Source organism: Theropithecus gelada, chromosome 3 (assembly GCF_003255815.1).
Source record: "Theropithecus gelada isolate Dixy chromosome 3, Tgel_1.0, whole genome shotgun sequence".
Classification (NCBI taxonomy): Eukaryota; Metazoa; Chordata; class Mammalia; order Primates; family Cercopithecidae; genus Theropithecus; species Theropithecus gelada.
Window position 1 is genome coordinate 52294396 of NC_037670.1, and position 26992 is coordinate 52321387.

General features: G+C 47.2%; 1 protein-coding gene across 2 annotated transcripts in view; it reads right to left on the minus strand.

Annotated features, from left to right (window-relative positions):
- Positions 1-26351, minus strand: part of CARD11 (caspase recruitment domain family member 11) — a 144867-nt gene extending 118516 nt beyond the window's left edge. Inside the window, exons 1-2 of one of the 2 annotated variants that reach the window (XM_025379321.1) lie at positions 26077-26351; positions 23751-23755 (exon numbers count right to left, since the gene is read on the minus strand). The gene's annotated coding sequence lies outside the window, so the exon portion shown is untranslated. The remainder of the gene's footprint in view (positions 1-23750; positions 23756-26076) is intronic. The other variant, XM_025379320.1, reaches the window with a different exon arrangement.
- Between the last annotated feature and the right edge of the window lie 641 nt (positions 26352-26992).

Here is a 26992-nt window from a genome sequence, read left to right on the forward strand (position 1 = left end):
ATGCCTGGCTAATTTTTACGTTTTTAGTAGAGATGGGGTTTCGCCATGTTGGCCAGGCTGATCTCGATCTCCTGGGCTCAGGTGATCCTCCTGCCTTGGCCTCCCAAAGTGCTGGGATTACAGGCTTGAGCCACCCCACCTGGCCCTCTGATATCTTTAGAACAAAAGCATTCCTAATTTTGCTTTAAAGATAGTAATATCAATTCTTGCAAAATACAGTAATTAAGAAAATTAATCCTTTACCATAAGCCCTTGTAGCACAGCACATTTCCCCATGATTCTTTTTTTATCCTATATATAAACAAGTATTGTACCTAGGTAGACGCATCCCTCCTCTTACTTTCAGGACCACCCTACTGTCTATGGAGGTAGCTGTTCTTTCACCTCTTTTTTTTTTTTTTTTTTTTGAGATGGAGTTTTGCTCTGTCACCAGGCTAGAGTGCAGTGGCGCGATCTCGGCTCACTGCAACCTCCACCTTCTGGGTTCAAGTGATTCTCCTGCCTCAGCCTTCCAAGTAGCTGGAACTACAGGCACATGCCACCGTGCCCAGCTAATTTTTGTATTTTTAGGAGAGACGGGATTTCACCATGTTGGTCAGGCTGATCTCGAACTCCTGACCTCAGGTGATCCGCTCACTTCAGCCTCCCAAAGTGCTGAGGGTGGCTCACGGGATTGCAGGCATGAGCCACCATGCCCAGCCCACTTCACTTTCTTAATAAACTGGATTTTGCTTTGCAATGTGGACTCGCCCTGTATTCTTTCTTGCACAAGATCCAAGAACCCTCTCTGGGGGTCTGGATCGAGACCCCTTTCCTATAACATCATCACCCTGGGCCTGAGCTTGCCAGCAATCATGGCGGCGTGGGAGGAAATGGACATTGTGACCAGTGCGGGCTCCTGGCTGAGAACACAGCCCGGCCCTCCTCAGACACTTTGACTCAGGTGCACATGAAACACAGGGGGAGAACCGGTGGGGGTCACAGCGGAGACCCTTTGTCTCTGAGCATCATGAAATCGTGGTACACCTGGAAACTTCTGGCAACCCATCAGATGACACAAAACATTGAGAGCTTCAACTGAATCCAAGGTCCCAGGAAAACAAGGTTCTGGGACATTTACCAGAAGTCCAAGTATTTGAATGCAAAATAATTCTGTGCGGCCAGATGCGGTGGCTCACACCTGTAATCCCAGTACTTTGAGAGGCCGAGGCAGGCGGATGACCTGAGGTCAGGAGTTTGAGATCAGCCTGGCCAACATGGTGAAACCCTGTCTCTACTGAAAATACAAAAATTAGCCAGGCAAGGTGGCGGGCGCCTGTAATTCCAGCCAGCCTGGGCAACAAGAGCGAAACTCCGTCTGAAAAAAAAAAAAAAATTCTGTGCTCTTGGAACTACATGTCATTTATGTTAAATGTGCAGAAATCTACTCTTTTCCCTCAAGGGCTGTTTCCTAATCTACAGAATGTTCTCCCACGTTCAGGCTGGGAACTTTTTAAGGGCAGGGCCTGTTTTGTGCTCCCTTTGCTTCTCCTTGGCATATGTCAGAATCACTTGTGGAGTTTTTAAAACTCCGTTACCCCAGATAATGAAGCAATTAGTTGTGGTAGGGCCTAGGCAATGACAATTTTAAAAGAGGATTCTAACTAGCAGCCAGGGCTGGGAACCATTGCACCAGAGCTCCTGGCTTTAACAAGGACCCACATGAAGGGTGAGAGGAGAGGCAGCGGAGGAGAAAGGGGGCCCAGGTGAAGCTTGTGGACTGAGCAGAGCTTCTCCAGGTTTACTGTGTGTAGGAACCCTCTGGGCTCTTGTTGAAGTCATTCACAAGGTCTGGGGTGGGGCCTGGGAGTCTGCGTTTCCAACACAGGCCCAAGAGACGTCAGTGCTGCTGGTCTGAGGACCACACTTGGAGAAGTAAGAGAAAGGGGCACCAGGAGAAAATGCTTCCAGCTGGATTTCCAGTGAAATGCATATATATTTCTCTCTGCTCCCTCCTGAAAATGGAGCAATTCACTGGTTAAGATATGAAATATGTGTGTGTTTTCATATGAACATAAAGAACAGAGATGATCACAGTAGATGAGAGATGTTGACAAAATTTTGGAAGAAGGAAAGCAGATAGAGACTACCATTTCTGGGAGACTATTGCTGTGGTCTCAATGTGTGTGTCTTCCCCCAAATTCATAGGCTTGAATTCCTCTCCCCGAAGGTGATGGTGTTAGGTGGTGAGGCCTTTGAGAGGTGATTAGGTCATGAGGGTGGGGCCCTTGCAAATGAGATTAGTGCCTTTATAGAAGGTATTCCAGAGAGTTCTTTCACCCCTTCCACCATGTGAGGACACAGCTCTGAAACACAGGCCCATTAAAAGAATTACATGTAATCACAGATTATAGAACATTTCCCCTCCCCCACACTTTACCAGTACACTGACAGGGCTCCAGTATAATCACAGTGGATTAGAGCTGAAAGAGCTGCAAATCACAGACTTGATCTAAGGAGGAATATATAGGGAAGCCCAAAGTCAAGAGACTAGACAAAAGCAAGGACATTTGAGGAGTCTGAAGCTCCTAGTACCTTGAAATACAACAAACATTAAACAGAACCTGAATCTTAGCAAGATTCAAAGAATCTTCACACTAACAGCTCATTTTTCTCAGTTGCTATTACCCAATACAGGATGTATGGCTGTCAACAAAAAAGTACAAGGTATACCAAAAGGCAAGAGAAAACACCCTCTGAAAAGACAAATTGATGATCAGAACCAGACTCAGATAGGACACAGATAGGGAATTTAAAATAATTATGACTAATAAGTTGAGGGCTCAAATGGAAAAAAAATTAGACAGTATCTAAGAACAGATGGATAAAGTAAGCAGACAAATGGAAACTCTATGAAGGAATCAGAAGGATATGCTAGAAATAAAAATCACAGAATAGAAAGGAAGAATGCCTTCAATTAGTTCATCAGTAGACTGCACATGGCCAAAGAGAGAATCAGTGATCTTGAATACAGATGAATATAATGTCCCATACTGAAATGCAAAGAGAAAAAGGAATTTTAAAAAATCAGAATCCAGAATATACAGGGAACTTAAACAAATTCACAACAAGAAAAAAACAAACAACCCCATTAAAAAGTGGGCAAAGAACATGAACAGATACTTCTCCAAAGATGACATTGATGCAGCCAACAAACATGAAACAAAGCTCAACATCACTGATCATTAGAGAAATGCAAATCAAAACCACAGTGAGATACCATCTCACACCAGTCAGAACGGCCATTATTAAAAAGTCAAGAAACAACAGACGCTGGTGAGGTTGCGGAGAAATAGGAACGCTTTTACACTGTTGGTGGGAATGTAAATTAGTTCACCCATCGTGGAGACGGTGTGGCGATTCCTCAGAGACATAGAACCAGAATACCATTTGACCCAGCAATCCCATTACTGGGTATATACCCAAAGGAATGTAAATCATTCTATTACAAAGATACATGCATGCGTATGTTCATTGCAGCACTGTTTACATTCACAAAGACATAGAATCAACCTAAATGCCCATCAGTGATAGACTGGATAAAAAAATGTGGTACATATATACCATGGAATATCATGCAGCCATAAAAAGGAACGAGATCACATCCTTTGCAGGGACATGGATGAAGATGGAGTGGAAGTTGAACAATGAAAATGCATGGACACAGGGAGGGGAACAACACACACTAGGGCCTGTTGGGTGGTGGGGTAGGGGGAGGGAGAACATTAGAAAAAATAGCTAATGCATGCCAGGCTTAATACCTATGTGATGGGTTGACAGGTGCAGCAAATCACCATGGCACACATTTACCTATGTAACAAACCTACACATCCTGCACATGTACCCCAGAGCTAAAAATAAAAATTAAGGCCGGGTGCAGTGGCTCAAGCCTGTAATCCCAGCACTTTGGGAGGCCGAGACGGGCGGATCACGAGGTCAGGAGATCGAGACCATCCTGGCTAACACGGTGAAACCCTGTCTCTACTAAAAAATACAAAAAATAAACTAGCTGGGCGAGGTGGCGGGCGCCTGTAGTCCCAGCTACTCAGGAGGCTGAGGCGGGAGAATGGCGTAAACCCGGGAGGCGGAGCTTGCAGTGAGCTGAGATCCGGCCACTGCACTCCAGCCTGGGCGACAGAGCGAGGCTCTGTCTCAAAAAAAAAAAAAAAAAATTAAAACAAAATCAGGGCAGAACATCCAAGAAGTATCACATAATAAAAAGTGTGTAAGGCATACTTGGATAAGCAGAGGGAGAAGAAAAGAGAAGGAAGCAAAAGAAATACTTCAAGTCGTAATGACCAAAAATTTTGCAAAATGAATGACACAAATCCAGGAAGTTCAGAGAACACCAAGCAGGACAGCCCAAGGCATACCCTGTCCAGCTGCAGAAAACCAAAGATAAGGAGAAAAATCTCAAAAGGAGTCAAAGAGGGGAAAAAATCCTACCTTATCTGTAAGTGAATAATGATAAGAATTACTGCAGACATCTCATCAGAAACCATGTGAGCAAGAAGGAAGTGGAGTAAAATATTGACAGAAAAAAACCACTAACTTAGAATAGAATTCTGTGAAGTAGTCCTTGAATGTGAGGGAGAAATAAAGACTCACAGATAAGCAAAAACAGAGAGAATTCATAGCAGACTTGCTCTGCAAGAAATGTTAAAAGAAGGTCTTCAGGAGAAGAAAAATGATATAAAGAAAGGAAGAACAACTGAGAAGAAATAAGTAAAAGTAAAAATAAGATCCTTTTAAAAATTCTTAATCTAGAAGATAACTGTTTTTTGTTTTTTTGTTTTTTTTTGGAGACAGAGTCTCGCTCTGTCACCCAGGCTGGAGTGCAGTGGTGCGATCTCGGCTCACTGCAAGCTCTGCCTCCCGGGTTCACGCCATTCTCCTGCCTCAGCCTCCCGAGTAGCTGGGACTACAGGCGCCCACCACCACGCCCGAATTTTTTTTGTATTTTTAGTAGAGAGGGGTTTCACCGTGTTAGCTAGGATGGTCTCGATCTCCTGACCTCGTGATCTGCCTGCCTCGGCCTCCCAAAGTGCTGGGATTACAGGCTTGAGCCACTGCGCCCGGCCTAGAAGATAACAGTTTTTAAAGTAATAACAGTAATGATGTATCAGGTAATTCTAGCAAATGGATCAGTGAAGTGATTGACAGCCATCTCACAGAGTCAGGAAGAAGGAATTGGGAATTCTGTTACAAGTTATCTTCACTACATGTGAAACAGTATAGCGTTATTTGAAGGTGAATTTGGATTAGCTAAAAATGCATTTTCTAAATTCTAGGACAATCACTAAAAGTATTTAAAAAGAAATATATTTGATATGCTAAGACAGAACATAAAATGCTCAATTAAAACCTGAGAGGTCGGCCAGGCACAGTAGCTCACATCTGTAATCCCAACGTTTTAGAAGGCTGAGGCGGGAGTATCACTTGAGGCCAGGAGTTTGAGACCAGGCTGCGTAACATACTGAGACTGTGTCTCTACAAAAAAATACAAAAATTAGGTGGGTGTGGTGTTGTGTGCCTGTAGTCCCAGTTACTTGGAAGGCTAAGGTGGTAGGATGGCTTGAGTCCGGGAGGTTGAGGCTACAGTGAGCTATGATGGCACCACTGCACTCCCGCCTGGGTGACAGAGCAAGACCCTGTCTCAAAAAAAAAAAAAAAAAAAGAAAGAAAGAAGAAAACACCTGAGAAGTCAGAAAACAAGGCCAGGGGGAAGAGAGCTTGGTATTTGTTCAGAGAAGGACAAGTAGATCTAAGGAACAAAACAGAATTTGGGTTCAGATTTGAAGCCATGATTATTTGAAAATTCTGATATATAAGAAACTTGGCATTGCAAATCAGTGGGGAAAAGACATTGCAAAAACAACTGGATATTCCTTTGGAAATAAATTTAACTGGATTTCTCCCATAAGCCATTCACATAAATAAATACCATATACTTTAGTGTGAAATCTTATTGCTAGCATTTCTTATATATGGATCTATACAGATCATCCCTGATTTATGATGGCTCGACTTACAATTTTTTGACTTTACAATGGTGTGAAAGTGATAGGCATTTAGTAAAAACTCTATCTTGAGTGCCCAAACAACCATTTTGTTTTTCACTTTCAGTATGGTATTCAATAAACGCCATGAGATAGTAAACACTTTATTAGAAAATAGGCTTTGCGTGAGAGGATTTTGCCCAATTGTAGGCTAATGTAAGTGTTTTGAGCATATTTAAGGTATCCCAGGCAAACCTAGGATATTCAGCAGGTTTGCACTAAATGCATTTTTTTTTTTTTTTGAGATGAAGCTTCGCTCTTGTCATCCATGCTGGAGTACAGTGGTGCGATCTCAGCTCACTGCAACCTCTGCCTCCCGGGTTCAAGCAATTCTCCTGTCTCAGCCTCCTGAGTAGCTGGGATTACAGGCACCTGCCACCATACCCAGCTAATTTTTGTATTTTTTAGTAGAGATGGGGTTTCACCATGTTGACCAGGCTGGTCCTGAACTCCTGACTTCAGGTGATCCACCTGCCTCGGTCTCCCAAAGTGCTGGGATTACAGGCGTGAGCCACTGCGCCCAGCCTACTAAATGCACTTTCGACTCACATATTTTCAACTTAAGATGGGTTCATCGGGATGTAGCCCTATCATAAGTCAAGGAGTATCTGTATATCCTTTTGTCTGAAATTTTCAAGAAATCTAACTTATAATTTCAAAACGTTTACAGACTTCACATTAGAGAAGGATGAAGTCTGACTGCCTCATGGTGGAAGAGCTGGCAAGGGGAGAGACAGTTTTCTCTGCAGAACCCCAGAAGGGCTCAGAAAATGGAAGCACCTTGTACTGCGAGAGGTGGTGTGCAGGGCAGGGCTGAGACCAGCAGATGAGTGGAGGACATGTAAAAAGAGCAGGTGAGCCCCCAGATTCTCTCCCCAACTGATAGGAGAAGGTAGGTTTACTCACTGGAAAATTATAGGGACAACAGGTGTGGGGATAAGGTGCCATCTGGAAGGGTAGATGATTAAAATGTTGGAAGAATGTGATTTGGAAGTGGGGAGGGGCAGGTTAAAGGACTGCTATTTTTTATTTTAAGTCATGTGATAGTATTTGATGTTTTATTTCTGTTTCTATTTTTAGACAAGGTCTCACTCTGTTGCTTAGGCTGGAGTACAGTGGCATGATCATGGCTCACTGCAGCCTCGACTTTCTGGGTTCAGGTGATCCTCTCACTTCAGCCTCTCGAGTAACTGGGACCACAGGTGCGTGCCACCATGCCTGGATAATTTTTTGTATTTTTTTTTTTTTTGGTAGAAACAGGGTTTTGCCATGTTGCCCAGGCTGGTCTCAAACTCCTGGGCTCAGGTGATCCACCTGCCTTGGCCTCGCAAAGTGCTGGGATTACAGGCAGGAACCACCACACCTGGCTGTGTTTGACTTTTGTAAACCAAGTACATATATTGTTTAGATAAAAATAGAAAGCAAGCTTAAAAACAAAGAAAACAACTGCAACCTAAAACTAAGCTCTCTTCTGGATGTGGTCACTGGAGTGGCTTTCTCCATTGTAGTCCAGAATGAAGACCAGGAAGCAGCTTCCCTGGGAGCCCACAGTCCCTCCAGTGGAAAATCCTGCCCCTCAGTCTGCAGGTGTCATGCCCTGCCATAATGTCAGTGGGGCCAGGCCTCAGGGAGAATAGGTGTTTGCTCCAGGAAAATAAAGGGTGTTTTTGTAATGACTTTGCAATTTCTTCCCAACTTGGTTCTTCTCTCATTTTTCTCTCTAAACTCCATCATCTATCATTTACCTTGGACTTGCTTCAGGCTACACTATTTATAACAATAGAAGCAGCATTTTTGGCTTGTCACCTTTCTCCAAAGGAGCCCAGATTGTCTCTAAACCTTTAATGGGCATACAGAGTACCTGGGAACCTTGTTAAAATGCAGTTGGTCTGGGGTAGAGCCTGAGAGTCTGCCTCAGGGGAGCCCCTCCAAGGGGAGGCTGATGCTGGTCCCTGGAACACACTCTGAGTAGCAAAAGGACTTGAGACAACTTTTTGGGGGTGATGGAAATGCTCTAAATCTTGATTGTGGTTACATGGAGTATATACATTGATCAAAACTCACTGAGTTTATTGTACGTAAATTATACCTCCATAAAGTTGATTTTAATGGAAAAAACCCATTCTAGATGCATTACAGACATAAATGTGAAAGATGAAACAATAAGGCTTTTAGAAGGAAACATAAGCCTTAGGATAGGTGAATGCTTCTTAAACAGGACTCAAATTAACTATAAGAAAGAAATACACACATTAATTGGACTGCATTAAAATTAAAAACTTCTGTTCATCAGCAGACTATTAAGAGAGTAAAAAGGTGAGCCACAAACTGAAAAAAAAATCCACAATACATATATCTGACAAAGAACTCATGTCTATCATATATAAAGAACTACTACAATTCAATAAGTAAAAGACAACTCAAGAGAAAAGTGGGCAAAACACTTAAACAGGCACTTTGCAAAGGAGGCTATCTGAAATGAACAATAAACACATGACAACATATGCTAATTAGTCATAAGCAAAATGCACATTAAAGCCACAAAATTATTTGTTTTGCCTAAACACCCACAAGAGTGGCTAAAATGAAGACACAGACAATACCATGTGTGAGTAAGAGTGTGGAGCAACTGGAACTCTCATACACTACTTATGGGAGTGTAGATTGAAACAACACCCTTAAAATCTATTTGGTAGTATTTATTAGAGCAGAACATAAACATATTCTAGGATAAAGAAAATCCACTCTTGAGTGGCCAAACACATGTTCCCAAAAGACACATAAGAATGAATGCCTGGCTGGGCATGGTGGCTCATACCTTTAATCTCAGCACTTTGGGAGGCCAAGGCAGGAGGATCACCTGAGCCCAGGAGATTGAGACCAGCCTGGGCAACATAGTGAGACCTCCCAACTCTACAAAAAAAAAAAAGAATAATACTTCTAGCAGCATTATTCAATGTAGCCAAAAATTGGAAACAAGTCAAATATCCATCAATAGTAGTATAGATAAAATGTTATACTACTCATTTGCAATAAAAAATGAATTACTGGCAATAAAAAATGAATGAGCAACTGCAGTAAACAACAACATGGATTAAGCTAGGGTTGCCAGATAAAATAGAGGACACTCAATTACATTTAAATTTTGAATTAAAAACAAATGATTTTTTGAGACAGAATCTCATTCTGTTGCCCAGGCCAGGCTGGAGTGCAATGGCGGGATCTCGGCTCACTGCAACCTCTGCCTCCCAGGTTCAAGTGATTCTCCTGCCTCAGCCTCCCAAGTAGCTGGGATTACAGGCACCCGCCACCACACCCAGCTAATTTTTGTATTTTCAGTAGAGATGGGGTTTCACTGTGTTGGCCAGGCTGGTCTCAGACACCCAACCTCAGGTGATCTGCCCGCCTTGGCCTCCCAAAGCCCTGGGATAACAGGTGTGAGCCACTGCACCCAGCCCAAATGAATATATATATATATTTTTTTAGCACAAGAATATCCTATGCAATATTTGGGATATACTTACACTAAAAAATTCTTATCCTATTAAATGTTGTTATTATATTACAATGTTATTTTTTAGCTGGTCATGTTCTGTTTCTCGATCTGGGTGTCACTGGGCAACATGGATGCGTTCACTTTGTGAAAATCCACCGAGCTCCACACTTAAGATGAGTGCAGGTCTCTTGTGTGCATTCGCTACTTCAATACAAAGTTTATCTAAAATCACAATCAAACTATCCCTGGCCCGTGGCCCATTCAATGAGGGCCTGCCTCTTGCCTTGAGGGTTCCATCTGTTGTCGTCTCTGCTGTCTGTGATCTCTGTAACCCGTGCATCCATCCTGGCTTGCAGCCGCTGCTCAGAACGCCCCAGCAACGCACCCTTGCCCACAGGATGGCATCTGCCCTCCTTGGCACAGCACCCCAGGGCTCCTGTGGCCTCCCCTGCCCCATTTCCACATCCTCACATCTTTTTTCCAGCACTGACACTAACCACACCACCACAGTTCTGTGCCTACCGCTTCGCCTACTGCTCTGCCAGGCAAAAACCTATTTATTTTCCCAGTCTCATTTCAGCTTCTGTCGGCTCTGGGAGGTCTTTCCTCACTCCTTCAGGCAGACCTGTCTGTTCCTCTCCCCAAGGTCTGTCTTCATTTCAGCATCCGTTATAGCAACTCCATTACTTCGCAACTGACTGTTTATATGTCTGTCTCCTCCCCGGATGACAGGCTTGCTGGGGCAGGGACCCTGTCTTTTTGTCTTTTTATCCCTAGCAACTCAGAGTGTCTGTGCATGGTAGGCTCTGGGTATGGTGTTAAGTGGTCATGACAGTAACGGGTGCTAATGAATGGGGACCAGCAGAGAGATCGAAGGGCTCTGTAAAGGGTTCACACTTCATTTTAGAATCAGAGATGGCAAAACCCTGTCTCTACAAAACAAAACAAAAACCAAAAATTAGCTGGGCAGTGGTGGTGCATGCCTGTAGTCCCAGCTACTCAGGTGGCTATATTGGGAGGATCACTTGAGACCGGGAGGTGGAGGCTGTAGTGATCCTATCACTGCACTCCAGCCTGGGAGACAGAGCAAGACGCTGTCTCAGAAAGAAAAGATAAGAAAAGAAAAGAAAAGAAAAGAAAAGAAAAGAAAAGAAAAGAAAAGAAAAGAAAAGAAAAGAAAGAAGGAAGGAAGAAGGAAAGAAAGAAAGAAAAGAGAGAGAGAGACAGAGAGAGAAAGAAAGGAAGGAAGGAAGGAAGGAAGGAAATGGAAAATGATGCTCTAAGTCACTCTGCTAATGAGTGGCCAGTGTCTCATTTAACTTCCCAGGAGAAAGGTGCTGGCCTGATCCCCGTGTCACAGATAGGAAGACAAGTGCTGAGCAGTTCAATGGTTTACCCAAGGTCACATGGCCAGCACGTAGCAGACCACACACTCATGGCCCTGGCTGCTGTTCCGTGAATCACAGCAGACGCTGAATCACTAAAATGTCCTCCTGGGACAGGCAAGTCAACAGAGGAAGTGCCCAGTCTGCCCCGGGCCACCTTTTGACTCAAGCAAGCTTTCTGGTACCTCTCAAATCAGTCCCCGTGGGTGGCCACCCCCTCTCCCATGGAATGGCTCGCCGGGAACGGGGTAACACCTCTAACACCTAAACACAGCGTTCAGCTCCGTCCAGACACTGTCAACTCCCGCTTGAGATTTTCAGGTTTTAAACAAAACAAAAATCTGATTCACTGTTTCCAGTCCTACAGGAAACTCAGGTCCTTTATTTATCTGCCACTAAAAAAAAAAAAAAAAGAAGAAGGAGGAAAAGAAAAATCAAACCAGAAAAAAAGCCCTTTATGTCTTACAAGGGTTTTGAATGCATCTCATTTCATACAGCACCAAACATTGTTCATGACAGAGGCTCCAGAATGTGGCCCAGACTAAAAGACAGAAGGAAATGAAACGCATTACAATAAAACACACACGCTAATAAATAAGGGCCTGGGCAATGAATCCAGCTCGGAATATACCACTGGCAAGAAGAAATGCCCCAAAGCTTTACTTAAACCAAATAATAGAAGAACAGATGGCTCCCCCGGCTCTCTGAGAAAAGTTAATAGATACAGGAGGCTGCAGATAGAGGCTCTGTTTGGGATTTGGGCAGAAAACACAGGGCATTCACAAGATTCAAGGTGAAAGAAAGAGGGCTTGTAGATTTAGGAATAGGGACATTTTCATCAGATAACAAAAATAGATATGTCTGGATATCTCCTCTGGGTTCCCACAGACTGCAGGGCACGTGTCCTCTCCAGAAATTAACCAGGGCTGCACTAGGCAGCATGCCAGGGAGACCGACTGCTCCTAGCTGCCCGACTGGAGAATTAATTTAACTCCAGAGATTTGGATAACAAGAAAGAACCCTTAAGGGAGATAAAAATTTACTTTGGGAAGATTTTTGTCCCCACCCGTTGTACAGGAGCATTGTTAAGTGGTGCGAACAATGGGTGGGAACTGGAAGCTGTGCGTTCTATGATGCAAGACCTCCCTGGTCACTGATTAGCTGAGTGACCTCCAGGCTGCCACCTGCCCAGGGGCTGTTAAGAATACTGAGATCTGGCCGGGCGTGGTGGCTCATGCTTGTAATCCCAGCACTTTGGGAGGCCGAGGCGGTGGGCAGATCACCAGGTCAGGAGATCTAAGACCTTCCTGACCAACACGGTGAAACCTCATCTCTACTAAAAAAAAGAATACAAAAAATTAGCCGGGCGTGGCGGCGGGTGCCTATAGTTCCAGCTACTCCGGAGGCTGAGGCAGGAGAATCGTTTGAACCCAGGAGGTGGAGCTTGCAGTGAGCAAGATCACGCCTCTGCACTCCAGCCTGAGCGACAGAGCAAGACTCTGTCTCCAAAAAAAAAGAAAAAAAAAAAAAAAAAAAAAGAATGCTGAGATCCACGGACACAAGGAGGGGAACATCACACACCGGGCCCTGTGGTGGGTTGGGGGACAAGGGGAGGGAGAGCATTAGAACAAATACCTAATGCGTGCAGGGCTTAAAACCTAGATGACAGCTTGATGGGTGCAGCAAACCACCATGGTACATGTATACCTATGTAACAAACCTGCACGTTCTGCACATGTATCCCAGAACTTATAGTAAAAAAAAAAAAAAAAAAAAAAAAGAATGCTGAGATCTTCCAAGCACGGAAGGATCACATCCTGTATCCAACACCCATAGTAATCCCCTTTCTCCTCTGCACCAGGGAAATCCAAATGACATTTTCTTCCCAGATTGGGCGGCAGCAAACGGAATCCATTAACAGGGAAAGCAAGGGCTTTCAACCTACCCGGTCAGATGGTTCAGAGGAGTGCGTGTCCAACAGGAATCCACAACTGGGGAGGTCGATTAATAAAAACGAAACTTTCCCTTTATATAACGGTGCATATACACCTCCAATGCCATGTTTCATCTACTTACATTGTCCTGAGAGCAATTTTGTGTAGTGGCAAAAGGCAGGAATGATTTATCTCCCTCTTATTTGTGACGAAACAAAAGCTTGGGACAGCGAAGTGATTTGTTCCAGGTCACCAGGACATTGTGCATTCTTTTTTAACTTTTATTTTAGGCTCTGGGGTATACCTGCAGGTTTGCTATATAGGTAAACTAGTGTCATGGGGGTTTGTTTTTATAGATTATTTCATCACCCAGGTACTAAGCCTAGTACTAGTGTCATGGGGGTTTGTTCTATAGATTATTTCATCACTCAGGTACTAAGCCTGGTACCCAGTAGTTACTTTTTTTTTCTCAAGATGGAGTCTTGCTCTGTCACCCAGGTACAGTGGCACGATCTTGGCTCACTGCAACCTCCACCTCCCGGGTTCAAGTGATTCTCCTGCCTCAGCCTCCCGAGTAGCTGGGATTACAGGCACCTGCCACCACACCTGGCTAATTTTTGTATTTTTAGTAGAGATGGGTTTTTGCCATGTTGGCCAGGCTGGTCTTGAACTCCTGACCTCAAGTGATCTGCCTGCCTTGGCCACCCAAAGTGCTGGGATTACAGGTGTGAGTCACCATGCCCAGCCTCCAGTAGTTACTTTTTTTTCTGATTCTCTCTCTTCCCACCCTCTGCCCTCAAGGAGGCCCCAGTGTGTGTTGTTCCTGTCTTTGCATCCATGTCCTCTCAGCATTTAACTCCCACTTATAAGTGAGAACATGTAGTATTTGGTTTTCTGTACCTGTATTAATTCACTTAGGATAATGGTCTCCAGTTGTGTCTGTGTTCCTGCAGAAGACATGATCTCATCCTTTTTCATGGCTGCATAGTATTCCATGGTGTATATGTACCACACTTTCTGTATCCAGTCTGTCATTGATGGGCATTTAGGTTGATTCCATGTCTTTGCTATTGTGAATATAGTGCTGCAGTGAACATTCACGTGCATGCATCTTTATATCGTGGATTTGCAAGACTGGAAGGGCTCCGGGTCGTGCAGAGCAAGTGTAGATGACTGACAGGGCAGCCCAGCTTCCACGTTCAGATTCACACCCATGGGCAAACATCGGTGATTGATCCCTGAGCCTGGGTCCTCAACGTGGCCCTCCAGCAAGCCATTGCTAGTTGATTGGAACTGGCTTGCCAAATGCAACGCATTTACCACCCCAAGTCCTGTCCAGTCTTCTCATTTGACTTACGAGGAAACTGAGCCCCAGAGGTGAAGGGGAACTTGGCCCAGACTGCTCAATGGGTCAGTGGCCGAAAACCAAATCCCTCTTTCTGAGCCCAGTAGCCTCTCCAGTGCACTGTGTGGTGTCCCATCTACTGCAGAAAGAATTCCCCCGTCAAGGCAAGGCAAGGTGGCTCATGCCTATAATCCCAGTACTTTTGGGAGGCCGAGGCAGGCAGATCACTTGAATCCAGGAGTTCGAGACCAGCCTGGGTGACATGGCAAAACCCTGTCTCTACAAAAAATACCAAAATTAGCTGGGCATGATGGTGCACGCCTACAGTCTCAGCTACTTGGGAAGCTGAGGCAGGAGGATCGCTTGAGCCCAGGAGGCGGAAGTTGCAGTGAGCTGAGATCATGCTACTGCATTCCAGCCTGAGACGTGCCTAAAAAAAAAAGAAAGAAAGAAAAGATTTCCCTATCAAAAGATGCCTGAGAATGACATTCTTCATGACCGAGCCAGAGCAACTTTTCTTTTCTATGCCCAGCAAGCGGACAAACTACCAACAGAGAAGTGAAGGACAGTTCCAAGGATCTTAAGCCCGAGCCCCACGCAGGATGGAAGACAGAGTTCAGAAAATCACAAGTTTGATTTTGGATTCACTCCATGTCCAGGCAGACACGTGAAGACAGTTGGATATTAAAGTCTAAAGTTCAAGAGGAGAGCCTGGGCAGAAGATATAAACTTGGGAGTCGTTGGCATATAGATGACTTTTAAAGCAAGAGGTGGGAGGTCTCAGACCACCTGGGGGAAGAGGCCCACAGACTGAGCTCCCGGCAGTTTGACCTCAGAGGTGAGGGAGACAGAGGAGTCAGAAAAGAGAGGCCAGGAAGGAGTAGCTAGCAAAGAGGGGGCAAAAAAAAAAACAAGAGGGAGAAGCCCCAAAGCTAAAGGAATGTGTGTTTCAAAGAGGAGAGAAGAATGGGTCTTATGAGATCCTGCTGATATCAAAATCTATGAGGACTGAGGATGGACCATCAGATAAGGGCATTGGTGACTTCGTGTTTTTGTTTTATTTTTATTTATTTATTTATTTTTTTGAGACAGAGTCTTACTCTATTATCCAGGCCAGAATGCAGTGGTGTGATCATAGCTCACTATAGCCTCGACCTCCTGGGTTCAAGTGATCCTCCCACTTCAGCCTCCCAAGTAGCTGGGACCACAGGTGCACACCACAATACATGGCTTTTTTTTTTTTTTTTTTTTTTTCCTGTAGAGACGGCATCTCCTATGTTGCCGAGACTGGTCTCAAATTCGTAGCCTCAAGGGATCCTCCTGGCTTGGTCTCCCAAAGTGCTGAGATTACAGGCGTGAGCCCACACATGGCCACACGGGTGGTTTTGACTAGAGCTGTTTAAATTGAGTACTGGGGACAAAAGCCTGACTAAAGTGGGCTCAAGATGGAAGGGGAGGAGAAGAATTAGGACAGGGAGTACAGACACCACTTTACTATAAAGGTGTTACGGGCTGAATCCTGTCCCACCAAATTCCTATTATGGACGTCCTAACCCCCAGGACCTCAGAATGGGGCTGTATTTGAAGACAAGGTCTTTAAAGAGGTGATGAAATTAAAGTGGAGTGATTGGAGTGGACCCTAATCCAATCTGACCTGTGTCTTTATACCAAGAGGAAATTGGAGGCACAGAGACCCAGAGGACACACACCCAAGAGAAAAGGCCAGGCGAGGACACAGGGAGAAGACGGCACCTGGCAGCTGCAGAGACAGGCCTCCGAAGGAACCAGCCCGGCCAGCACCTTCCTAGGACTTCCAGCCTCCAAAAATGCAAGGCAATAAATGTCCCAGTCTGTGGGATTTTGTTATGACAACCCGAGCAAATGAATACAAAGGGGGTGCACAGAAATGCCGCGAAGGCTGGAGGGGAATGTAAAATCAAGACAGGTTTGTCGTTTGTTTTAAAGTGGGTGAAACTGCAGTAGATCCGCACTCAGATAGGAATGGTCCCCGGAGAGAGGGAATACAGAATGGAAGATGCAGCAGAGAGAGAAGACAGTTGCTCGAGAAGCATCTTTGATTGGAAAGAGGTGGGCTCTGGTGCCTGTGCAGAGCGGGCCTTGGCAGGTGGCTGGATCACCATCTCAGACACAGGGCAGGGCGAAGTGCCAGGCGCAGAGGCAGGAGGCACCAGGCAGGTGGGAGGAGGAAGTAGGGCCACCAGTGCAGTGGCAGGAGGGCCTCTGAGGCCCATTAGTCTGACTCTGTCACAAGACATAAGGTTGGGTTTTAAAATTACAGCTGGGCACGGTGGCTCATGCCTGTAATCCCAGCACTTTGGGAGGCTGAGGTGGGCAGATCACCTGAGGTCAGGGGTTCGAGACCAGCCTGGCCAACATGGTGAAATGCTGTCTCTACTAAAAATACAAAATTAGCTGGGCATAGTGGCGCATACCTGTAATTCCAGCTACTCAGGAGGCTGAGGCAGGAGAATTGCCTGAACGCAGGAGGTGGAGATTGCAGTGAGCTGAGATTGTGCCACTGCACTCCAGCCTGGGCAACAAGAGTGAGACTCTATCTCAAAGAAAATAAAAGTGTATATATAAAATTATTAAATTATATATATAAATTATATAAATATAATTATTTATTATACAAATATAATTATATGTGATTATATAATTAAACACATAATTACATATACAATTTTTTAAAAATAATATGTACATATGTGTAAATTAGTTAAGAAAGATACAGGACTGGGCACGGTGGCTCACGTCTGTAATCCCAGAACTTTGGGAGGCTGAGGCGGGAGGATAGTTGGAGCCTAGGAGTTCGAGACCAGCCTGGGCAACATAGCAAGACCCTCATCTCTACAAAAAATTAAAAAATTAGCCGGTCATGGTGTCACGTGCCTTTAGTCGCAGCTACTTGGGAGGCTGAGGTGAGAGGATTGCTTGAACCCAGGAGGTTGAGGTTGCAGTGAGCTATGATGGCACCATTGCACTCCAGCCTGGGCAACAGAGCAAGACAAAATTATATCGAACTTCCACATAAAATGAGTGAGGAGACAGGGTGACCCCGTCCCAGGCGCACAGATGGCCTTCTGCTTGTACCACAGCTGGATCCTTTCTCCACTAGGTCATGCTCTTCGCCAGTCTAAGACCTCCCCGAGCTCGGAAAACTCGGAACAGGGCCCGGTAAAAGGCTGTCCGTTAAGAAGCGGGAGAAACATTTTTCAAAGATCGAGAACTCTCCTACAAAGAGCCAAGAACCTCTGCGTGCCTCAGGGACTCAAAGAGGGATCACGGTGCCTGTTCGTCGGCAAACAGGGATCACCGTGTCAGCTCCCAGAGGCTCTCTGCTGGTTAACACGTTGGTTTCTGAAACGCATCTGAGAACTGAAGTCAGGAGTGTTGGAAGGCAGTGTGAGGTATCGTTATTATTCTGCTGAACGTTTCCCCTGGAACCAACGATACTTGAATCCCTTTAAAAATAGGCCATTTCTTCTTAGAAGACTTCCATGAGTCACATAATCCTTACACAGAGGCAGGCAATGAAGCACTGATGCCAATAACGTTACAGTTTTACTTCATACCAACATTTACCCACCGACATAGCAATGTACTAAACCGCAGAAAACGCTGGCACAGGGCCTCTGTTTACCCTTAGATTTTTTATATTTCAGAGACAGGGTCTCCCTCTGTCGCCCAGGCTGGAGTAGAGTGGTGCAATCACAGCTCACTGCAGCCTCTACCTCCTGAGCTCAAGTGATCCTCCCACCTCAGCCTCCCAAGTATCTAGGCCCACAGGCATGGCCACCACACCCAGCTAACTTTTACCTTTTTTGTAGAGATGAGGTCTCGCTATGTTGCCCAGGCGGTCTCAAACAAGTAGGCTTAAGTGATCCTCCTGCCTCAGCCTCCCAAAGTGCTGGGATGATAGGCATGAACCATTGTGCCCAGGCTGCTTCCAGATTTTTTTTTTTCTAAAATGGCCATCACCACCAAGACATGTATAAGAATGTTCACAGTGGTTTCATCATGATAGCCCCGAACTGCAAGCACCAGAAATGTTTATCAACTGTCAGGTGGATAAGTAAATTGTGGTAAATTTTTGTTTTTTTTTTTTTTGAGACAGGTCTCACTCTGTCACCCAGGCTGGAGTGCAGTGGCACGATCTTGGCTCACTGCAACCTCCTCTTTCTTGGGCTCAAGCAATTCTCCAGCCTCGGCCTCCCGAGGAGCTGGAATTACAGGCACAAGCCACCAACGCTTGGCTAATTTTTGAATTTTTGTAGAGATGGTTTCACCATGTTGCCCAGGCCGGTCTTGAATTCCTGAGCTCAAAGCAATCTGCCTGCCTTGGCCTCCCAAAGTGCTGGGATTACAGGCATGAGCCACAGCGCCTGCCCCTATTGCGGTAAATTTGTACCATGAAATACTGTGTAGCAATGAAAAAGAAACATTGAATGTGTCTCTGTCCATGTGAAGTTCAAGGACAGGGATGGTGATAGAGGTTGGAAGGGGACGGGGAGGGGTAACGACTGGGAGGGGATATGGGACTTCCCCAGAACCTAGAAGGGACCCAAATCTTGATTTGGGTGATTGGCTCCAGAAAGGCATTTAAAAGCCCATTAAGTTGTATGTATGCTTAAGACTGTACTGTGTGTGTGTTACACCTTAATTTTTAAAAGTTATTATTATTACTGATGGGCAATCAGTTTTACCCTTTTTTTAATTTTATTTTTAGAGATAGGGTCTTGCTGTACTGCCCAGGCTGGAGTGCAGTGGTGCAATCCCAGCTCAGTGCAGCCTCGAACTCCTGGGCTCCCATGATCCTCCCATCTTAGCCTCTGGAGAAGCTGGGACTACTACAGGTGCATGTCACCATGCCTGGCTAATTTTTAAAGCTTTTTTGGAGGAGTGGGATCTCACTATGTTGCCCAGGCTGATCTCGAACTCCTAGGCTGAAGTGATCCTCCCACCTGGGCTTCCCAAAGTGTTGGGATCACGTGTGTGGTGTGAGCTGTCACGTCCGGCCTATCAAACTTTTTGATGTTTGCCAGTCTGACAAGTGGAAAACGCTATGTCCCTGTTGTATTACTTCACATGGATTTAATTGTAAACGAAGCATGCTGACTGACTGGCTGATATTCTGTGTGTGTGTACCCCTTCACCATTTTTTCCATTGGTTGAATTCTCTAATTTTGGGGTCTGGACACTCCCACTGAGGGTCCAATCCTGTGCCGTCCACTGGGCCAAAGGTGGCCACACTCACTCCCATCTACAGCCGCCTCCACCCCGCAAGGACAGCGTTGGTAGCTTCGACGGAGACCCTCTGGCTCACAAGGCCTAAAATATTTACTATTTGGAGCTTTCAAGAAAAAGTGTGCCAGTTCCCGTGTCTAATGGGTTTACAAGAGTTCTTAGTAAATTAAGGAAACAGCTCTTTACTGCATATATTCTGTTTTGCATTTCATCTCTCTCTGTTCTCCCTCCTGGCCTCTGAATGAGCAAGTCAGAAGTAAAACTTAAAAGCAGAAGCTGCAGAACCCCTTGACACATTTGGTGCGTTTGGAAACACTTTGGTCTATGCTAATCTAGGAGTGGCATCATCCTTATTATTATTTTGTGATAGAGTCTCGCTCTTCACCCAGGCTAGAGTGCAGTGGTACAATCTTGGCTCACTGCAACCTCCGCCTCCCGGGTTCAAGTGATTCTCCCACCTCAGCTTCCCAAGTAGCTGGGATTACAGGCATCCACCACCACGCCAGGCTAATTTTTGTACTTTTCGTAGAGACAGGGTTTTGCCACATTGGCCAGGCTGGTCTCAAACTCCTGACCTCAGGTGATCCGCCCGCCTCGGCCTCCCAAAGTGCTGGGATTGCAGGCGTGAGCCACCGCGCCCAGCTAGGGGTGGTAATTTTATACCCATTTTACACGTGCGGCAGTTCAGGCTCAAAATCATCATGTGACTTTGTTGGGGTCACAGAGAGTGCAGGTAGTGGAGCCGGAATGGACACCTTGTCTGCCAGGCTCTAAGTCTGTAGATCTCTCCAGAAAGCAGCTTTTCCTTTTTTTTTTTTTTTTTGAGATGGTCTTACTCTGTTGCCCATGCTGGAGTGCAGTGGTGCAATTGCGGCTCCCTGCAGCCTCAGCTTCCTGAGCTCTAGCAGTCCTCCCACCTCAGCCTCCTGAGTAGCTGGAACCACAGGCGCATACCACCATACCTGGCTCATTTTTTAATTTTTTATAGAGATGGGGTCTTGCTATGTTGCCCAGGCTGGTCTCCAACTCCTGAGTTCAAGCAATCCTCCTGCTTTGGCCTCCCAAAGTGCTGGAGTGCTGGGATTACAGGCGTGAGCCCTCGTGCCTGGCTTTTTTTTTTTTTTTTTTTTCATCTTTTCCCTTTATGAATGAGGCCAGTCCCAGGGGGATGGCAGCGATCATAATCAGCACTGTCCTGGCAGGTGTTGCCTTTGACACCACCAGGACCAAGGACATGGCACAGGGAAGCCCCTACTCTGCTGCTGTCATACTTGGATATAAAGACAGCAAATTCCTGAGTTGCAGAGAGGCAGGAAGGAAGATGACACGCTAGACACAGAAACCACACAGAGGAGGATGGAGCCCTGTTTGCGAGCATGGATACTGCACATGCCCCTTTCTGGCTCCCAGACTTGCAAGGAATAATGTCCACTGAGGAATGGCCCCGGCTGGGCCAGGAGGAACCCGGCACTTTGGAGGAACGAGTGTGCTTCGAGGAGCAGGAGAGGGGAAGAAGAAGTGACAGCCACACAGACGGGACTGGAAGGACTTTATCACCCTCTGGCTCTCAGCCACCAACACCTATTACACAAATGTGACAGCGACCATTATCATCTCCGAGCCCTTGAACAAATCACAACCCAAAAGGTTACCCTCCTGAAAATAATCACCCCATCAAAACCACTGACCCAGAGAGCGGCAGCCCCTCAAGGAGAGAGTACGGACAAGGCGTGGGGCCTGCTCTTTGTATGGAGTGTGCGGTGCCCTGGCTGTGCTTTTCTTATGTGGCCTGCCCCAGGAAGAGGCTGGCATCTGGAATCTGTGCCTTCTAATTCTTCTTCCTTTCTTTTCTTTTCTTTTTTTTTTTGAGACTGAGTCTCACTCTGTCACCCAGGCTGGAGTGCAGTGGTGCGATCTCAGCTCACGGCAACTCCAACTCCCTGGTTCAAGCAATACCCCTGCCTCAGCCTCCCGAATAGCTGGGATTACAGGCGCCCACCACCACGCTTGCGTAATTTTTTCTGTATTTTTAGTAGAGATGGGGTTTCACCATGTTGGCCAGACTGGTCTCGAACTCCTGACCGCAGGCAATCTGCCCACCTCGGCCTCCCAAAGTGCTGGGATTACAGGCGTGAGCCACCGCGCCCGGTTGCCTTCTAATTTTTCTTTAGCAGAAGAGCATGTTTAAGGCGCTTCCTCGAAGGTTGCCTTTTCCTTCTCTTTTTGTTTCTGTATTTCAATCAATCGATCAAAATATTTTCTTTCTTTCTTTCTTTCTTTCTTTCTTTCTTTCTTTTGTTTGAGGCAGGGTCTCGCTCTGTCGCCCAAGCTGGAGTGCAGTGGTGTGATATCGGCTCACTGCAACTTCTGCATCCCAGGCCCAAATGATCCTCCTGCCTCGGCCTCCCAAATAAGGAGGGACCACTATGCCTGGCTAATTTTTTAGTATTTTTTTTTTTTTGTAGAGACATGGTCTTACCATGTTGCCCAGGCTGGCTGGTCTGGAGCTCCTGGACTCAAGGGATCCACCCACCTTGGCCTCCCAAAGTGCTGGGATTACAGCCATGAGCCACCGTGCCCAGCCAAACAAGATATTTATCAAGGTATTTTCTAGACTGATTTGGGTACTGCAACCACCCAGAGTGAGAGTTTTTTTACAGGGTAGATTGACGGAGCATCAGCTCGGTCTGTGATTTCCTTGGGCCTCATAATTCCCCTGTAAGACTGAGATTGCAGACAAGGAATTGGAGGTTGCACCAGAAAAAAGTAAGGAGGTCCATCCAGCTGGTGTTTGCGGGGAGGCTGGTACTGTAGCCCTGGGTCTGGACTCCAGAGTCCAGCCTCTGATCTGCTGCAGACCTTAGTCATCACGGCAAAGGTAATCCTATGTCATATGCCGTATTTTCTCATTTTATGCTTGGTGTAACTGACAACACTGAAAATAACCAGTATTGATATCCTGATTTCATTAGAAAAATGACTCTCGGAGAGCTTAGGTGATGGGAAGGCTGTCCAAGGTCACACAGCTAGCCAAGGTCACATGGCAAGCCAAGGTCACAGGGCTAGCACTGATCAGTAGTCATGCCACGAACCCATGCCTTCATGGGCTCCAACCCAAAAGATGGAATGCCACTGGGAGCACGGCCTGCAAAGCAGAGAGTGTAGGGGCTGGGCAAGAGGAAATGGAAAGTGGTTTTTTGGTTTTTGTTTTTTTCTTTTTTTGGAGACAGAGTCTCACTCTGTTGTCCAGGCTAAAGTGCAGTGGGGCAATCTCGGCTCACTGCAACCTCTGCCTCCTAGGTTCCAGCGATTCCCCTGCCTCAGCTTCCCGAGTAGCTGGAATTACAGGCGCCCACCTCATTTTTGTATTTTTAGTAGAGACGGGGTTTCACCATGTTGCCCAGGCTGGTCTCAAACTCCTGACCTCAAGCGATCCTCCCGCCTCTGCCTCCCAAAGTGCTGGGATTACAGGCGTGAGCCACTATGCCTAAAGGCGGTTTTAAAAATGGATTCAAGAGGCTCCATTTTTCACCACTTGACATACCTTTTCATCATCACCATCTGAAAATCAGGACCCCATTTGGCCTTTCCTGCATGACATGCTATGAGGAGCTATGATCACAAGTGCATCTTCATCTCCATGGCCCCTGCCAGCCACCACCAAACCACAGTCACACAGCCCCTCAGTCCCAAGAAGCAAGTCTTTTATCGGAAGGGCCCAGAATCACTGCATAGGATAAAGAAGTCTAGACACTGCCCCTCGTTTTTTGGTTTTTTTGTTTTTTGTTTTTTTTTTGATACATTGCCTTGCTTTGCAGCCCAAGCTGGAGTGCAGTGGCACCATCTCAGCTCACTGCAACTTCCACATCCCAGTCTCAAATGATCCTCCTGCCTCAGCCTCCCAAGTAGCTGGGACTACAGATGCACACCACCATGTGTGGCTAAATTTTTGTAAAGACAAGGTCTTGCCATGTTGCCCAGGCTGGTCTTGAATTCCTGGACTCCTAGAACCTGGACCCCCTCCTGTGACCCTGCCACCCCTTTCCTAGTACAGTGTCCACAGGGGGCTGTCCTGTCCCATCTCCCAACTCTGCACCCCCTTTCGGGGGGACTGCCCTTCCTCCCTGAGATTTTCAGCACCATCTCAGCCTGGAACCTTCCAGGGATCCCTGGACCTTCTGAGTCCTACCATCTCCCAAGTTCACTCCCTGCTTCCCTCCTCACTCCTCCTAATTCTTTTCCATCTCATGTGCGTCTCAGCCACACTCTGACCACGGCATACACAGACTGTGTGATGAACCTACTCAGGTTGGAGCACTGCTTCTCACATCCCTCCTGCGTCCCCTGTGCCACCAAGTACAAAGCCACCCACACACGCCCACTGATGGATTCAAACAAGCGTCGTCATCTTTAGAAGACTTAGGTTTAGAAGTCTTTTTTTTGAGACACAGTCTTGCTCTGTCGCCCAGGCTGGAGTGCAGTGGTGCGATCTCAGCTCTCTGCAACCTCCGCCTCCCCAGTTCAAAGCGATTCTCCTGCCTCAGCCTCCTAAGTAGCTGGGACTACAGGCATGCACCACCACGTCAGGCTAATTTTTTGTGTGTATTTTTAGTAGAGATCATGTTTCACCACTTTGGCCAGGCTGGTCTCGAACTCCTGACCTCAGGTGATCCACCTGCCTTGGCCTCCCAAAGTGCTGGGATTACAGGCGTGAGCCACTGCGCCCGGCCAGAAGTCATTTTTAAAAATCACATAAAGGATGAGCAGATATACAAAATATGGTCTATCTGCACGACAGAATATTATTCATCCTGAAAAAGGAAGGAGATTCGGTCACAGGTGACAACACAGATGAACCTTGAGGACATGAGGCTCAGAGAAATAAGCCAGGCACGGGAAGGACACAGGTTGTATGAGCCCCCTTATACGGGGTCCAGAAAATCATCAGATTTCTAGAGACAGAATGGAGAAGGGTGACTGCCAGGGACTGAGGAGGGAGCCAGGAAGATGTTCTTTAATGGGGGACACAGTTTCAGTTTGGGAAGAGCTGGATGGTGGTGACCACTGCAAGACAATGCGAATGGGCTTAACGCCAGTCCACTGTGCGCTTCAGAGCGGTTCAGTGAGCTACTTTTATGTCATGTGTATTTCACCACAATTTTTTAAAAAATCACATCAAGGACCATTCATGCATTAACTGAAGACTGCTGGGGCCAGGGGAGCCACGGCCTGCCTATCTGATACCCAGGCAAGTAACATCTACACGGGTCCAAGCAGTCCCTGGCCTTGGCTATGCTTCAGAGTCCTGGTCACTGTTACTCTCCTCAGGGCAGCCCCGGCCCGAGGCAGGAGTATCATCTCTTTACAGATGCCTCGCTGGGGAAAGAACGGGAGATTCCGCGAAAGCACAGAAATGGACACTTAACGGATTCCTGTCCTCATATTAAGCACAAAAACGTACACTGAGGGAGAAATTCCCGTCCTCATATTAATTCCCGGCTCCTGGGATTTCCGGCACGTATTATGCACAGGCTGAGCACTTAATAAATGCGGAATGAACGATCGACTGTTTCTCTCCCCTCTCTGGTAGGTTGGTAACCTTATACCTTCAAGAAGAGTCATAAACGTCAGGAGAAACATTTTTGAACTACAAATCAAAGGCTTTGAGAGCAGGCGGGACAGACAGAGGTCAGTTTGGTCCAAGATGGAGTTTGTGTGGGCAGCCCCGAAGCTCACAGCTGAGACCATTGTCCCTGAACCTGGGTCCCCGTGACAGCCTCCAGCGGTGCTCAGAGCCCCCGAGGGGCAGAAACACCCTCTCTGCCCCTATCTTCAGAGGGGGCTCAGCAGAAGGCCTGGTGGCCCCATCGGGCCTGGAGCGGCCTCCTGGGGTGAGTGGCTTTCAGGCCTGAGACCGCTGGGGACTGGTCCGGGTTTCAGTGGGGAACCTGGGCCCCCTCCTGTGCCCCCACCACTCCCTTTCTAGTAGAGTCCCTGCAGGAGGCTGTCCTCTCCCATCTCCCAGCTCCGTACCCCCTTTTGGTGGGGCTGCCCTTCCTCCCTGAGCCAGGCCCCACCTTCCCAGGAGCCTCTGAGTCAGGCTGGGCTGTGGTCTGCAAACTTCCGGGCCCTTCAGGTGTCAGAAAAGTTTCTCTTCCTCCCTCTGGGCAGGTGCACCAAGGGGCTGCAGCCTCCTGACCCCCGATTTTTTCCTGTCCAGTAGGAGGAGGTGGGGGTTTTGCTGGGCAGAGATACTCAGAGACGCTCAGAGAGACACGGAGGAGAGGTACACCAGGTGGAAAGTGAGGGAGAAAAAGGGTTGGAAGGGAAAAGGAGGAGATAAGAGAGAGAGAAGTGGGGCAGGGGGACAGAGATGGAAGGATACCCCCAACATCGCGGGGCCAGCAGGAGCCACTCCCATCCCCCCCACGCCCCACTACCATGTCATCTCACTAATGCCCCCTATCTCCTCCCCATGTCCTCCTCTCTTTCCCCAGCTCCCCGCCTCGTGCTCCCCCTCCACCAGCTCCCCCATCCCGGTTGCGCCTACCTGGGGCGCTCATGCTCCGCCAGCTGCGCGGGCCGCCTCCTCCACGCAGGCCTCCGGCTTCCTCCAGGCGACCGGGCCCTCTGTCCCCGCGGGCCCCGACCCGTCCTCCGAGGGGCGCCGCCCGCCCAGGGGCTGCAGGGCCAGGAGGGGGCTGCGGGCGGCGCGGGCAGGAGTCCGAAGGCCAGAGGAGGCAGGAGAGAAAAAAGGAGAGAAAGTATGTCATAGGCTAGGAGGCGCGGGGGAGGGAAATGCAAAACCCGACAGGAAATGAGACTAAAAAATGCGAAAGGTTAGAAAAAGATAAGGAAGAGAGGGAGGGGGCGGAGTCGGTGCTTCGGGAGGAGGGCGGTAAGGAGGTGGGGGTGGGAGTTGGGACAGGGCCTGGGGTGGGGGTGCTTGGGGACAGATCAGGGAGCCGGGGATGGGGAGATCAAGGCGAGTCTCGGGGTCCAGGCCACCTGCATCAGTCGGGGTGAGGCTGGACCAGCCTGGGCGTCAGTCCCCACCCAGCTGTGACCCCAGGCAGAGTCCAGGTGGGGCCTTGGAAGGGGCTATCCCCTTTCTAGGTTCTTCAGGCCTCTGGCTCCCCAGGTCTAGCCGAATTTCTCAAGAAATTCCAGAGCCTGTCACTGCAATGTGTGTGTGTGTGCGGGAGAACGGGGTGTCCCACATAAAATCCTGCAGCCTCCTACACCCCAAGCCTCTTTCCTCCCTCAGCCCTGTTCTGGAAGCTTCCTGGGCATGCTGGCTGGTCAGCACCCCTGCAAAGGCCTTCCTCACCCCAAAAGCTTTGGGGTCCAAGATATCCATCATCAGCTTGCACCCTCAACGTTCTGGTGTACTAGGCTTGTGAGAGAAATTGTGATTTGGATGTCATCATTTCACTTTATTTTTATTTTTTGAGACAGAGTCTCGC